The sequence below is a fragment of the Nicotiana sylvestris genome, chromosome 11 (assembly GCF_000393655.2).
Source record: "Nicotiana sylvestris chromosome 11, ASM39365v2, whole genome shotgun sequence".
Classification (NCBI taxonomy): domain Eukaryota; kingdom Viridiplantae; phylum Streptophyta; class Magnoliopsida; order Solanales; family Solanaceae; genus Nicotiana; species Nicotiana sylvestris.
This window is the reverse complement of record NC_091067.1, coordinates 101,149,321-101,161,827: the sequence shown is the minus strand read 5'-3', so window position 1 is coordinate 101,161,827 and position 12,507 is coordinate 101,149,321. Positions and strand designations below refer to the sequence as shown.

General features: G+C 35.9%; 1 long non-coding RNA gene across 2 annotated transcripts; it reads right to left on the bottom strand.

The window, feature by feature from the left end:
• Positions 1-426: 426 nt before the first annotated feature.
• On the bottom strand, positions 427-5,333 carry LOC104242000 (uncharacterized). Of its 2 annotated transcripts, none has more exons than XR_714855.2 (3): positions 5,173-5,333; positions 4,751-4,851; positions 427-673 (listed from the first exon to the last, which is right to left on the bottom strand). It is a non-coding gene; the product is annotated as an uncharacterized lncRNA (long non-coding RNA). The 2 variants fall into 2 exon arrangements; XR_714856.2 differs by having other exon boundaries at positions 427-676; positions 5,173-5,315.
• Between the last annotated feature and the right edge of the window lie 7,174 nt (positions 5,334-12,507).

Sequence of the window (12,507 nt, the reverse complement as noted above, 5' to 3'; positions counted from 1 at the left end):
GCCACAAAAGGTTGGAAAAAACACTACAAAAAATTATTCCATAAGAACAAATATTAGATGAGTCGCCACTATATATTCACCTTTAGCAGCGACTATTGTCGCCACAAAATATATTTATGTTCAGTGGCAAGATTATGTCGCCACTATAAATATTCTTTAGTAGCGACTAAAATTGCCATAAAAAATATTTATGTTCAGTGGCAAGATAAGTCGCCACTATAAATGTCATTTAGTAACGATTAAAGTGGCCACAAAAGGTTTAACCATGAAAGACACAATGTTTTCTGTAGCGACTAAAGAAATTGACCTTCAGTGACAAAACTATGTCGCCACTAAAAGTTATTTTCTCGACAATTATAACGACCAAAATTATATACATTTCCATACCAGTAGGAACCTAATTCTCTCAAAATTCATATAGAGATATTCATATCAATTGACTATTAATATTAAAGCAACCAATAATGCTTGACAAACACCAAAAGAATTTCTCAAGCCGAATAATATAAATATTATCATTACTAAAAAGTCAATTACATATATACTACCCGACACTTCATTGTGCATTGTAATTGTACGCATATACATATCCCAAAAAAGATAAAATATTAAGTGTCTTGTAACTGCTCTTTGCTCGACACCATGCTTGAACCACTGTTTAAGTACCTTGTCCCTACTAGACAAAAGGAATATATATAAGGAACATAATGAGATTTGTTATATCCAACTACTATCAAAATTCTAAGAATTTTCAAACTATGTCAAAGGAAAGCCGGAAATTGCGACCAAAGTTTGTGTATTAAAAAGCAACTTAACAATTGCAAAAGTTGTTTTGCACCTCAAGGTTTGTGTCTATATTGTTACAGCAAAAACAGAGAAATATATTTAAATAAATTTGATTAAAATTTCCCATCAATATCTTTAAAACTATCTTCAATAAACCATTTCAAGATCAAAAGAATTTTCATACAGAGAGTCAAAAGGAAAGCTAGTCAGATGATAACTACTAAAGAGGAAGTTGACAACTCAATGGGATCACTTGTGACTTAAGTATCGTCAATTAAATCTATCACTTGTAATTGTCTCAGAACAATTTGGCGAATAGCTCCTTTCTTGCGAGTATCGGCTGTGATGCAGATTTTCTACTATATCCGGCATTAAGATCTTCTCAACCGAATCATGATCACTTAAGTTAATTATGTTAATTCCACTCACCCACAACATTCCCATTGGTATGTACAGATTCCTATATCAATCGTTTTGCAGTGTGGAAATGTTTGGAGATGATGGATCCTACATGTTTGGAGAAGCCTAATATTGACAGCCTTATAAACTCTCACCAAATCTAACACAATAAATCAGACTTTACAGTACCTCTGATGTTCTTTCAACTAAAGATATCTTCCATTCTATACCTAACAGTTTGCAGTGTTAGTCAGTCATTACATCCACAGGAAGAATGCAATATTGACTACAGATAATAAATGCAACGGGACTTCTGCGAATTGGCAGCAGATAACAAGAGGCTCAAAAGAAAACTCAACAAAAAAAAAAGACAAAGGTCCGCCATTCATCCAAGTGAGGTAGGGACTCAAGACAACCCATCATAATGAATTTTGAGTTTGATGCCTCTCCAAAATTCAGTAGTTCAATGATTTGGCTATCCTATGGTTAAGGGTTATCAGTTTTACAGACTCATTTATGCGTACATGGCTTTTGCTTTGGCCTTTCTGTTAAATAAATGCCTAGTTGGATCCGAGATGGTTGCATATAAATCTGTTTCAACATTGAGAGTAACCTGGCCCATGTCCAGTTCTGTAATAAACTGTTTCACTGGAGTAAGATCACAGTTAGATGTTCTTGAAAAATAGGACATCAAAAATAGGAGTCTGTATATACATATATAGTATATGGATAAGAGCAGTACCATCTAGCACACACCACATACATAAGGAATGTTTCCAGAACGAAATGTCTAAGATAGAACATGGAGGGGTACGCAGTACCATCTAGCACTGCTATAGAAAAGCAAACAAGGTAGCAAACCATCTCGCGGCTCTAAGTCACACACCACATACATAAGGAATGTTTCCAGAACGAAATGTCTAAACAACATTTCTGATTTTCTGTCAAGTTCAGCCGTCTCCAGAAACAAAAGAGCAAGTAGATTCCATATGAAGACAACTAGACGTACAAAGTACTGTTCACCTTGAGTGATGGCACATAGATTAAGTTCAGCACTCATCAAGCATATTCTTCTTTGAAAAAAGAACAAAAAATAAAAGAGCAAACAAACAGAATATCCCAACAAAACATCATACACCTATTAAATCAACTGGATTAAAGCTGGAGCAACGGCAACACAAATATCCAACTCACTTTTGCATGCCAAGCTGCGTTCTTCTTTTAACACACGGAATGTTCCAATTCCAAAAATGATAAACAAAGAATATAAAGAAGATTTTTGATGTTCTATTTCTATGATCAACTCTAGTAGTTAGTGTTTCTGAATCATCAAGTTTTGCGTCAAAATGCATCTGGTTTGTTAATTAAATAAAACTTAGTATGAATTCGTTCTTAGAGGTGTTTGATTCGCTGTATATGGTATTATGGTCCATTATCTGATTTTCTTCTTTATACCAGAAAGCATTTGTCATACATTGGGTGCGGTTAGATCAGTTTTCTTCAGTAGAGGAGGCCTACAATGATGGTATGACCAGATTAGAAGCACTGATGTCTAGAGTACATGTAGAGATTCAAGGAGGTTCTAAACTTGGAACAAACATGTAGAGATATTAGAGAAGCATCTACTCTGCTCAAGACGCATCCATCTCCAGCTACAATAGCCTAGCTGCCACTCCCTTTCAACAACTTCTAAATTTTCTGTTAATTAAGTCCATTTATTACCAAATGATATGTTGGATCTTTCCAGGAACACTTTAATGATATTGAGAAAGGCTCACTTTAATGCAAAGGCTACCAGTACATATGATATGATGAATCTTTCCAGGAACAAGCATAGATTTAAACTTAGCGGGAAGACCAGTAACCCTATGCGGGATGTGAAGATCGCCCAATGCTAATACCAGCACCATCCTCCTCTAAACCCGATCAACTACTCAAAAATTCAATATACGATCGACAATCTGAGATACCAAGACATCCCGTCAAGGCTGCACAATGAATTTTCTTTAAGAATTTTCCATTTTGTCTCGCAATAATTTGTTTAAGTATTAATCACAGCCTTAAATATCTTATGCTCCTTTTCTGTAGGAGACAAGAAGTCACCTGGGAAATTCTAAAAGACAATTTAACTTGGGGTATTCAGACAAGCAGTCACAAAAACGCATTATTCAAACAAGAAGGAAGCAATCTATTACATAATTACTCATACGAATTTCGTAAATTAAAAAATTCAAATAAACTGAAGGAAAAAAATCACACTCAAATCTTCCAAGCAAATTGCAATCATGACAAGTAGTAGTGGAAGAAGAGCCAATATTGTCGATTTTGTTTATAGGAAGTGTAGAATCAATGCCTAGAATGAATTCTTGAAACCTTCAGATACTCTAATGTGTTCTTGCAAAAGATAATACCCAATAACTAGGCAAACCAACATACCAATCCAACTATTCCTAAAGGTGTCAGCCAACAAACTAGGAGCCGCCACCATTATAGTAAAACTATATTGCTAGCTTCAGAATACTAGCTATAACAGATTTTTATAGTTCAGAAGAGTAACTTCAGAAGACTAGCTATAACAGATTATAAAATTCTAGTGATTAATTACGTAACTGCAGAGATTTTTCTCAGGTATATTTTCAAACACTTCATATGACATCGAAAAATTCAGATTTCACATAAACAAATGACAACCCAATAGTCTATTATCAAGAAGATGAAAGTTAATGATAATATAAACACCATAATGATAAACAGGTTTAACATATCTTACCCAACTAGATCCAAAGTGTCATGAATCTTATTTTTTTGTTCAGTTCAAGCGTTTTAACCTGTAGTGCTTCTGTGAGCATGAGACTATAGTTTCTGTGAGCATGAGACTATACATTTATGAAACTTAACACATAATCTCTTTCAAAAGAAATTGCCAACAAGGCTTTTACCAAACAAATTCTTATGCATGAACACTAGACGACAACCCAAAACTCAATTTATAAAATTTTCTTTAGTCCAAGTTTTTCCCACATAATTATGCTTCAATCATATCAATAGTTTTACTCATCTAGAAAAATATCAAAGAAAAGACAACTAATCAATTATCATATCAAATAATATGCATTTGAGAGCAAATGAAGAAACTACCGTTATAGTCTCTAACTTAATTCAAATATCACCTTCATCTACCAGGTGCAAGTATATATAGTTGCAAAATGCATCTGCTGTTGAAAGTTTTGTATTAAATAATATATATATATATATGCATCTAATCCTAAATTGATAGGCTCTAGACTCTATTTTTAGATGGTCAAGAAAGCATTTTACATTCAGATTATTGATTAAGTGCCCAAATACATGCATCTAATTCTAATGTAAAAAATGTGTAGAATGTTTCAGAAGAACATCATTCGCGAAGAAGTATTATTTTTTCTTATAACCATACAATAACATATATGTGCCTTATAAAATAAAAAACTACATGTCTACTGATTTAGGCACATAACCGTATAAGAACAATAAGAATGGAATGTCGACATGTAAAAGGTCTCTCAAGAAGAAGCTTTTAACTTACCTAGAAAAAGAAATAGTTGAGATTCTGTCAAGTCCGAGAATCGACAATAACAACACCAAATAGGCTTCAAATGATTCTTTCTGTGTGATTTTTTTGTATTCCTGTAGATTATCAAATGGCTTAGAGAAATTCGAGATGAAATCTGAGAATACAAATGTGAAATCGCTGAACAATAATTATCCCTAAGTACATGTTGAAAATTTTGTCTTACAAAATCATTATAAAAAACCCCAAATGTAAATATATCTTATATAAATCAATATGGGTTTTCAGTTAGATATATGATAGTAACAAAATAAGAAGGTTTTCAGTTAGATTATGGAAGAGAAATCGTTCGTTCCATTGTACCTCCACAAAATCAATTACGGCAAAGCAACTTCTTTCCCCAAAGGAAAACGAAAAGACTAGGGATTTTAACATACCTGACAAATGAGATTCACATTTTGATTTAAGGGATTTCGATTTGGGTGAGATTTTAGCAGAAGAGTACTGATTTCTAGAGAGAGTACCGATTTCTAGAGAGAGTTTTGTGAGCTTTTGTTCTTCACTTTAATTTGTGCTCTTCGATCTGTGTAGGAGAGAGAGATCTATTTTCATTTTCTTTTATTATTTTAAAAGTGAGTAGGAGCGACCCAGTCGCTACAAGACAGATTTAGCGGCGACTTCTTAAAAGTCGCCACAAAAACTATGGAGCCAAAATTTTATTATTAGCGGGACTAAAAATTTCAGTCACGTCATAGGCGGCCTAAAAAAGTCGCTGCTAAACATTAACCATCTGTAGTGACTTAATAAGTCGCTACTAATAATATAGTTGTTGTAGCAACATATAGGGTCGCTTCTATATGTCGCCACTAATAATCCAATTTCTTGTAGTGTATGCATTCTATAAGAAAGTGGCACCTACCGTGGCTAACAAACAGGAAGTAAAGTCAAAGGTAATATTCGAGATCATATGAGTTGTACGAAAATTCCGCCATGCGTAAGCACTAAGATAAGCTAAGTATGCACGCAACAAAGAGGTAGAAACTTGGGAAGAAACGAAAGGAATTATTCGATCAATGATCCAAAGTAAGTTATATTATGAACGCACTTGCGATTTTGGAGTATACATATATGTTGACAATCATACAGCCGTAGAAGACTCCGGTATAAGTTAAACGAAAGAATTGAGCTCAGGTCATAGACAAAGGATCGAATCATTAGAAGATTGAATCATGGATATTCCATACCGTCCTTGAAGGGCTAAAGTAATAATAAATACCCTGAGCCGCAGATCGGAAGAGAGTTTAAGCCTACATAAAGGCTGATCAGAAGAAAGAGGAAGTCAAAGAATTACATTACCCTAGTAAATCAGGAGTTTGATTATTGGACCTAGAAAATTATGGACACCGTGATTGAGAACATTACAGGATCACTCTTAATATCGGAGGTACCAAAGGGGTAGTACAACAACCATATTCTATAGAGGCTCTACGATAAAGCCAGTTACAAAAATACCAGCCTCATAAGAATTCAGTGTGGAGTTCCTACCGGATTGTATAGGCACCAGAGGTGCAAGTATTATAATAGAACTTCAAGTTGTGATGTGACTTATACCCAAGTGGAAGAGAGGTTATGAAAGAGATAGAAGATATGATACGAGATTTTAAGATAAGTAAGGTAAATGTGGAGAACGTACAAGATACTCAAATGCAAAAGGTTGTGAATAGTCTGTACTTCAAATAGAAGGCTAGAAATATGAGGATTCAATATCTAGGAATGATAGCGTCATCGTCAGTGGCATGTCTTCCAGCCTATGGTATCGAGAAGCCTGATTAAAAGAGTAAAGAGGAGTTAGAGATGATGTGATATCTCGCTTGATGTTCCAGAATGACAAAAGGAAATCTATGATACAAGTAAGTTGAAAGGTTGCGAGTGATATAAATAGATATGTATAGGTCGCAAGCTAATGTATGGTAGAGCGACAAGGTTTTAAGAAGGCATGGGTAAGGATAAGGAAAGGTGAGTAAGAAGGTAACGAAAATGGATAAGTCCTCAGGATTAAGCCTATGTAAATAAGAAGAGCTGATGATTTCTCTAAGTTATAGAAAGCTCAGTATAACCTGAATAAGCTCAAAGGAGTCTAAGACTAATAACATTTAGCAAAGATGGAATGCTGCCCTAATAGTAAAATAAAGGTGTAATTGTAATGGGTAAAGGATAACGTTTGAGCCTTCGATTGAGTAGTAATTTAAAAAAAACGAAGGGGATTTCACGGACGGCACAAAATTAAAATATCCACGTAAGGTGAATCACACTGGGATGCTATGAAATATGGTTATGGAGATATGGTATCGCCCCGGGGTGGATCAGGAAAATCACTTCTAATATTCCTTGATGCGACGTGAACCCTAGCCGCGATGTTACATAAAAGGGTCAAGTTATCAGTGGTATATTATAGATCAATATTGAGGTGAATCAACAATGGATGTATAAAAGTTATAAAGCATGAGATGAGATTAGGCTATCATTCCTAAGATGAACAGTAATGAGGAAGCATTAAAGGACTTAGACTTATACATATATGATAAGCAGTGAAAGAGTAACCTGGAATTTGGTAGCAGACCTTAGTAACGACGAACCGAGGTAGGAGTTATGGTATAGTATGACCTACCTAAATGCATTAAATCATACGGATAGATAACCAGGTCTATGAGATAAGTTAAGTTCAATAAAGTACCAAGCTAAGAACTTCAGTATACTTGTAAATGCCCAAAGAGACATCTTATCAAGCTTTGTATATGCTTATAAAGTGACGCCTAGAGATTGGCTAAAAACTGGGGAATAAGGAGAGAAGAGTCGCATATGAGTGCATAGAAGGTCAGAATCGTACATGCTGCATGATGGAAGGCAGCTACAGTTACCAGGTTGGAAGGATTCCGACCACAAGCCATGGTGTGAGAAAGAGGCCTAAATGGGGCAATGCCCTGAATTTTGGATTTATTCACAGAACAGTTGCCTAGATGGCAAGGAGAGTACTAAAGTATTCAGAAGATATAGGTTATGAAAATGATCGATGCACCAGTCAACACTCGAGGATGAATGTTCCAAAGAGGGGAATGACGTTACACTTCATGTTTTCGTACATGAAAGTACACCGTGAGTAAATTGATAAAGCTCGGGAATGAGATTATTTTTGAGGTTTTATGTATAATGTTATTTCAAACAAGTGATAAGTAAATTCGTGAAGGTGAGAGGGTAAGCAAATCAAAGAAAATGAATTTCGTCAAAGTTTGATATTTTTGGAAAAAATACGGTCCGAGCTATAATACTCGATATTTGTGAACTATACATGGCCATGACAGTAAGGTGTATAAGGTATGTGAAAAGTGACATAGTATTTTAAATAAGTGAAAATAATTCCTAACTATATGGATAATTGGTTAATTATTGGGTAATGGAACATTATCTTGTTAATTGATAATTAGTGATGGAGTAATTGAAGTTTTAGATAAGGATTAAACTCAAAGACGTGGCAGCCCACTAATCTAGCATGATGTCTTATATACTTGAAAGGTGGCAAGTAATGGCAGAAGAAGTGAGCAACAAACAGGTCATTCTTATAAACTAGGTCACGGGTTGAATCTGACATGGAAATCAAGAATTCCACCATTAAACTCAAAATTCCAAAAAGGTGACTTAGTTTGGGGAATGACTGGACGGGAAGAGCATAGTACTATAACATCTATCAGACTCTTTAAAATTAATGACAAGGATGTGCCTCTTTCCTACTACACAGGAATCCTCGGTGTTTCATTTTTGGTTTATGGGAGTTTAGGAATTGGAAACCTGCTCGCATCTCGGGGTACGAGAATGTTGTAGTTCTTAACTAATTGCTCCTTACGTTATCGGGTGCAACCCTTTTCCAAGAATATCACACGGATTTTTCCCTACTCCAGGTATGTTAAGGCTATTCATTTTTTCTTTTAGCATGATTTATACGACACAAACGAAACGAGCAAATGTACAAATTCCATAAATGATTCTATTCATACAAGTACTAGAGATACCTATGTTCTTGAATTTCCATGTGTCATTATATTTTAACATTTGTGTCATGGGTCTCAGAAAAATATGAAAGTTGAAAAGAGTTATCTTTATGATATTACTCAAAGGCAAAATGGTCTTATAACATTCCGAAAGATTTTATTAACGTACTTTTCATGCATTGCATTCATGTACGTTGACCCATGACCAAATGACGTTATATACGCGTATATATATGTATATGGGATATGGGAAAAGTTATGGAGTTATATACGCACCACCGCCTGATCAGCTGGTATACGTTGATATTTTGCTCATAGTGGTCGAGATGATATGATAGGATGCCCTCAGAGACTGATGATGTTATGAAACATGTACCTATGCACGACATGACATTCATACGCATATGCATGACACTATAATTATTTCATGATTTACAAAGTTATCCAGACTTACTGGTAGAGTCATTTACCCTATATGTCCTTCATGTCTATTATGTAGTTATTTATGTGCCTTACATACTCGGTACATTATTCGTACTGATGTCCCTTTTGCCTGGGGACGCTATGTTTCATGCCCGCAGGTCCCGATAGACAGGTCGAGAACTGTGTTTCATGCCCGCAGGTCCCAATATGTAGTTATTTATGTGCCTTACATACTCGGTACATTATTCGTACTGACGTCCCTTTTGCATGGGGATGCTGTGTTTCATGCCTGCAGGTCCCGACAGACAGGTCGAGATCCCTCTAAGTAGGCTATCAGCTCAGCGGAAGATGTTGGTGCGCTCCATTTGCTTCGGAGATGCTTGATTGGTTAGTATGATTTAGACGTGTATTGTTTAGTATGGCGGGACTCTGTTCCAACCTTTATGAAAATTATGTATTCTTAGAGGCTTGTAGACAGATGTCATGTACGTAAAAGATTGTATGGCCTTGTCGGCTCATGTTCAGTACACGAGTGGTTATTTTGGCCTTATAGGCCCGTACTTTATATGTATAAGTTTGTATTCTCTCATACTTTACTCCAGTTCATTTACCTATGATAGAATGATATGAAAGATATGTTACATTGGTACTCGGTTGAGTAAGGTACAGGGTGCCCGTCGCAGTCCATCGGTTTGGGTCGTGACATATAGCCACCGAAAAATGCTCTGAGTCTCCTTCCACTGTCATAACCCGAGTCTTAACTCCATCATACATGTCCTTAATCACCCTAATGTATGCAACTAGAAAGCTTTTTACCTCCAAGCACCTCCAAAGAACCTCCCTGGGGACCTTGTCATGTGCTTTCTCTAGGTCAATAAACACCATATGCAAATCCTTCCCTGTACTATTCCACCATCCTTCTAATAAGATGGATAGCTTCTGTAGTCGAATGACCATGCATGAATCCGAATTGGTTCTTGCATATAGACACTGACCTCCGCACCCTCACTTCTACCACTCTCTCCCACACTTTCATAGTATGGCTAAGCAACTTGATACCCCTATAGTTCTTATAATTCTGGATATCACCTTTGTTCTTATATAACGAAATCAATGTACTCCACCTCCATTCCTCATACATCTTCTTCATCCTAAAAATAACGTTAAATAACCCGGTCAGCCACTCCTAGCCTTCTCTACCCACACACTTTCGAAATTCTATAAGAAATTGATCTGGTCCGATAGCTCTGCCCCTAATCATCTTATGCATAGACCCCACGACCTCCTCAACCTTAATGCGCCTAGAATATCTAAAATCATGGCAACTCTAGGATTTCTCCAATTCACCCAAAACAATGTCTATGTCCCCCTCTTCATTAAGAAGTTATAAAAGTATGTCTGCCATCTTCGCTAATTTGCATTCCTTGTCTTTGATGCATCTCACTTGATCCATATCACGAGCCTTTCTTTCTCTCACCTTAGCCAACCGGAATAACTTCTTGTCCCCACCTCTATCCCCCAATTCTTCATACAAATGACTAATGCCGCATTCTTGGCCTCAGTGACTGCTAACCTTTCCTCCTCCCTAGCCTTCTTACTCTACTCTATTCGCCATCCTCTCCTCCTCCTCAGTGCTCTCTACTAACTTCAAGTACGCCGCTTTCTTTGTTTCTACTTTTCCTTGGACCTCTTCATTTCACCACAGTCTCATTTGTGCCCGTCGAGACCCTTAACACCTCTCTCACAGCCTTCCTAATACAGTTCGCCTTCATTGACCACATAGCACTCGCGTCCCCTTACTTCTCCAGGACCCCATAGCTATCAACTTCCTCTCGAACTCCCCACCTGATCCTCGGGAGACACTAACAACCCGCTTCTTCCTTTTAATTATGATGCCGACTGTCGCACCTCCTTTTTCCGCCCCCGCGAGGGTGCAAGGGAGTTTTCTCCAATTAAAGGACAGTCGAAACGGGATTTGTTTGTTCGTTTCAGAGTCGCCACCTGGGAATTTTAAGGCCTCCCAAGTCACCGGTTTTAATCCCTGAATCGAGGAGAATATGACTCTGTCTATTTAACAGTCTGCGCACCAGAAATCCGAATAAGGAATTCTGTTAACCCGGGAGAAGGTGTTAGGCATTCCCGAGTTCCGTGGTTCTAGCACGGTTGCTCAACTGTTATATTCGACTTGATTATTTTGATTTGTAAAATACATTTTTATTGCATGATTTTATTGTTACCGCTTCTATTTATATTTAAAGACCCTTCTTTGAATCGAATCACGCGTACGTATATTCGTGTTATAAATTATATTTTTTAAAAAACATGCGGAGTTGTGTCACGCGCACGTGTACACGATAATATAGATAATATATTTATTAAAACAATTATTTTCGAAATTGTGCTTAAATAAAATCAAAAACATTCGCCCTTTTTGTATAATTAAGTAGTGAACCTCACATCTCGGGGTTTTATGAAATTAATAATGATATTCTCCGAGGAATCCCTTTTATTAAATATTCGATCGAAGTTGCGCGAACGCATAATCCGAATTGCTTTTAGAAATATAATCAGGTTACGCGAACGTATCCCTAATCACAAAAATATTCTTGATAAGGTTCTCTACAAATTGTTATTACGTGTTGACCGCGAGCCTTATTTTACACATATGAATCATATATCTCAAATTTTAAAGAATTAATGGCGTGAAGAAGAAAACAGACAATATGTATCTAAAACTAACATTTTTTGTGGATACAACATTTGGATGTCCATAAATCGAATGGTGTATAAAATTGGGAAAGAACTTAAAATGATAAACAAATTAATAGTTTCTGCAGAATCTTCATTGTTTCATTTAAGGCGAACTCTTCTTCTATATATCTTTTACATAAAATGCCACGATTTGTTTATAAATCCCATGTCCTTCTCATGTATTTGTTTTAGTCCAAAGTTATAATTATTTAGTTGATTTTTGATTACGAAGATTGAGTTTGAGATAAATAAACCAATTCTTATTCTCTGCCTATGCGAATATTTGCAAACACTAACTCTATATTTTGTAAAAAAAAATCATCGACATTATTTCATACATTAAAAGAAATGAGTTGATTTAACTACGCTATTTGTTATTAATAAAGAGAATTAATCTACCAATTGATTTAATAAGACGACATCATCTAGCCTTAAACAAAATTGGATATTTGACAAAATAAGCTAGTAATGTAATTTCTGGGTATTTCCGTACTATTCTTTACTTAGCTAACAATATCACAAGATTTAATTAATGGCCAATTTTCTGCAATGTTC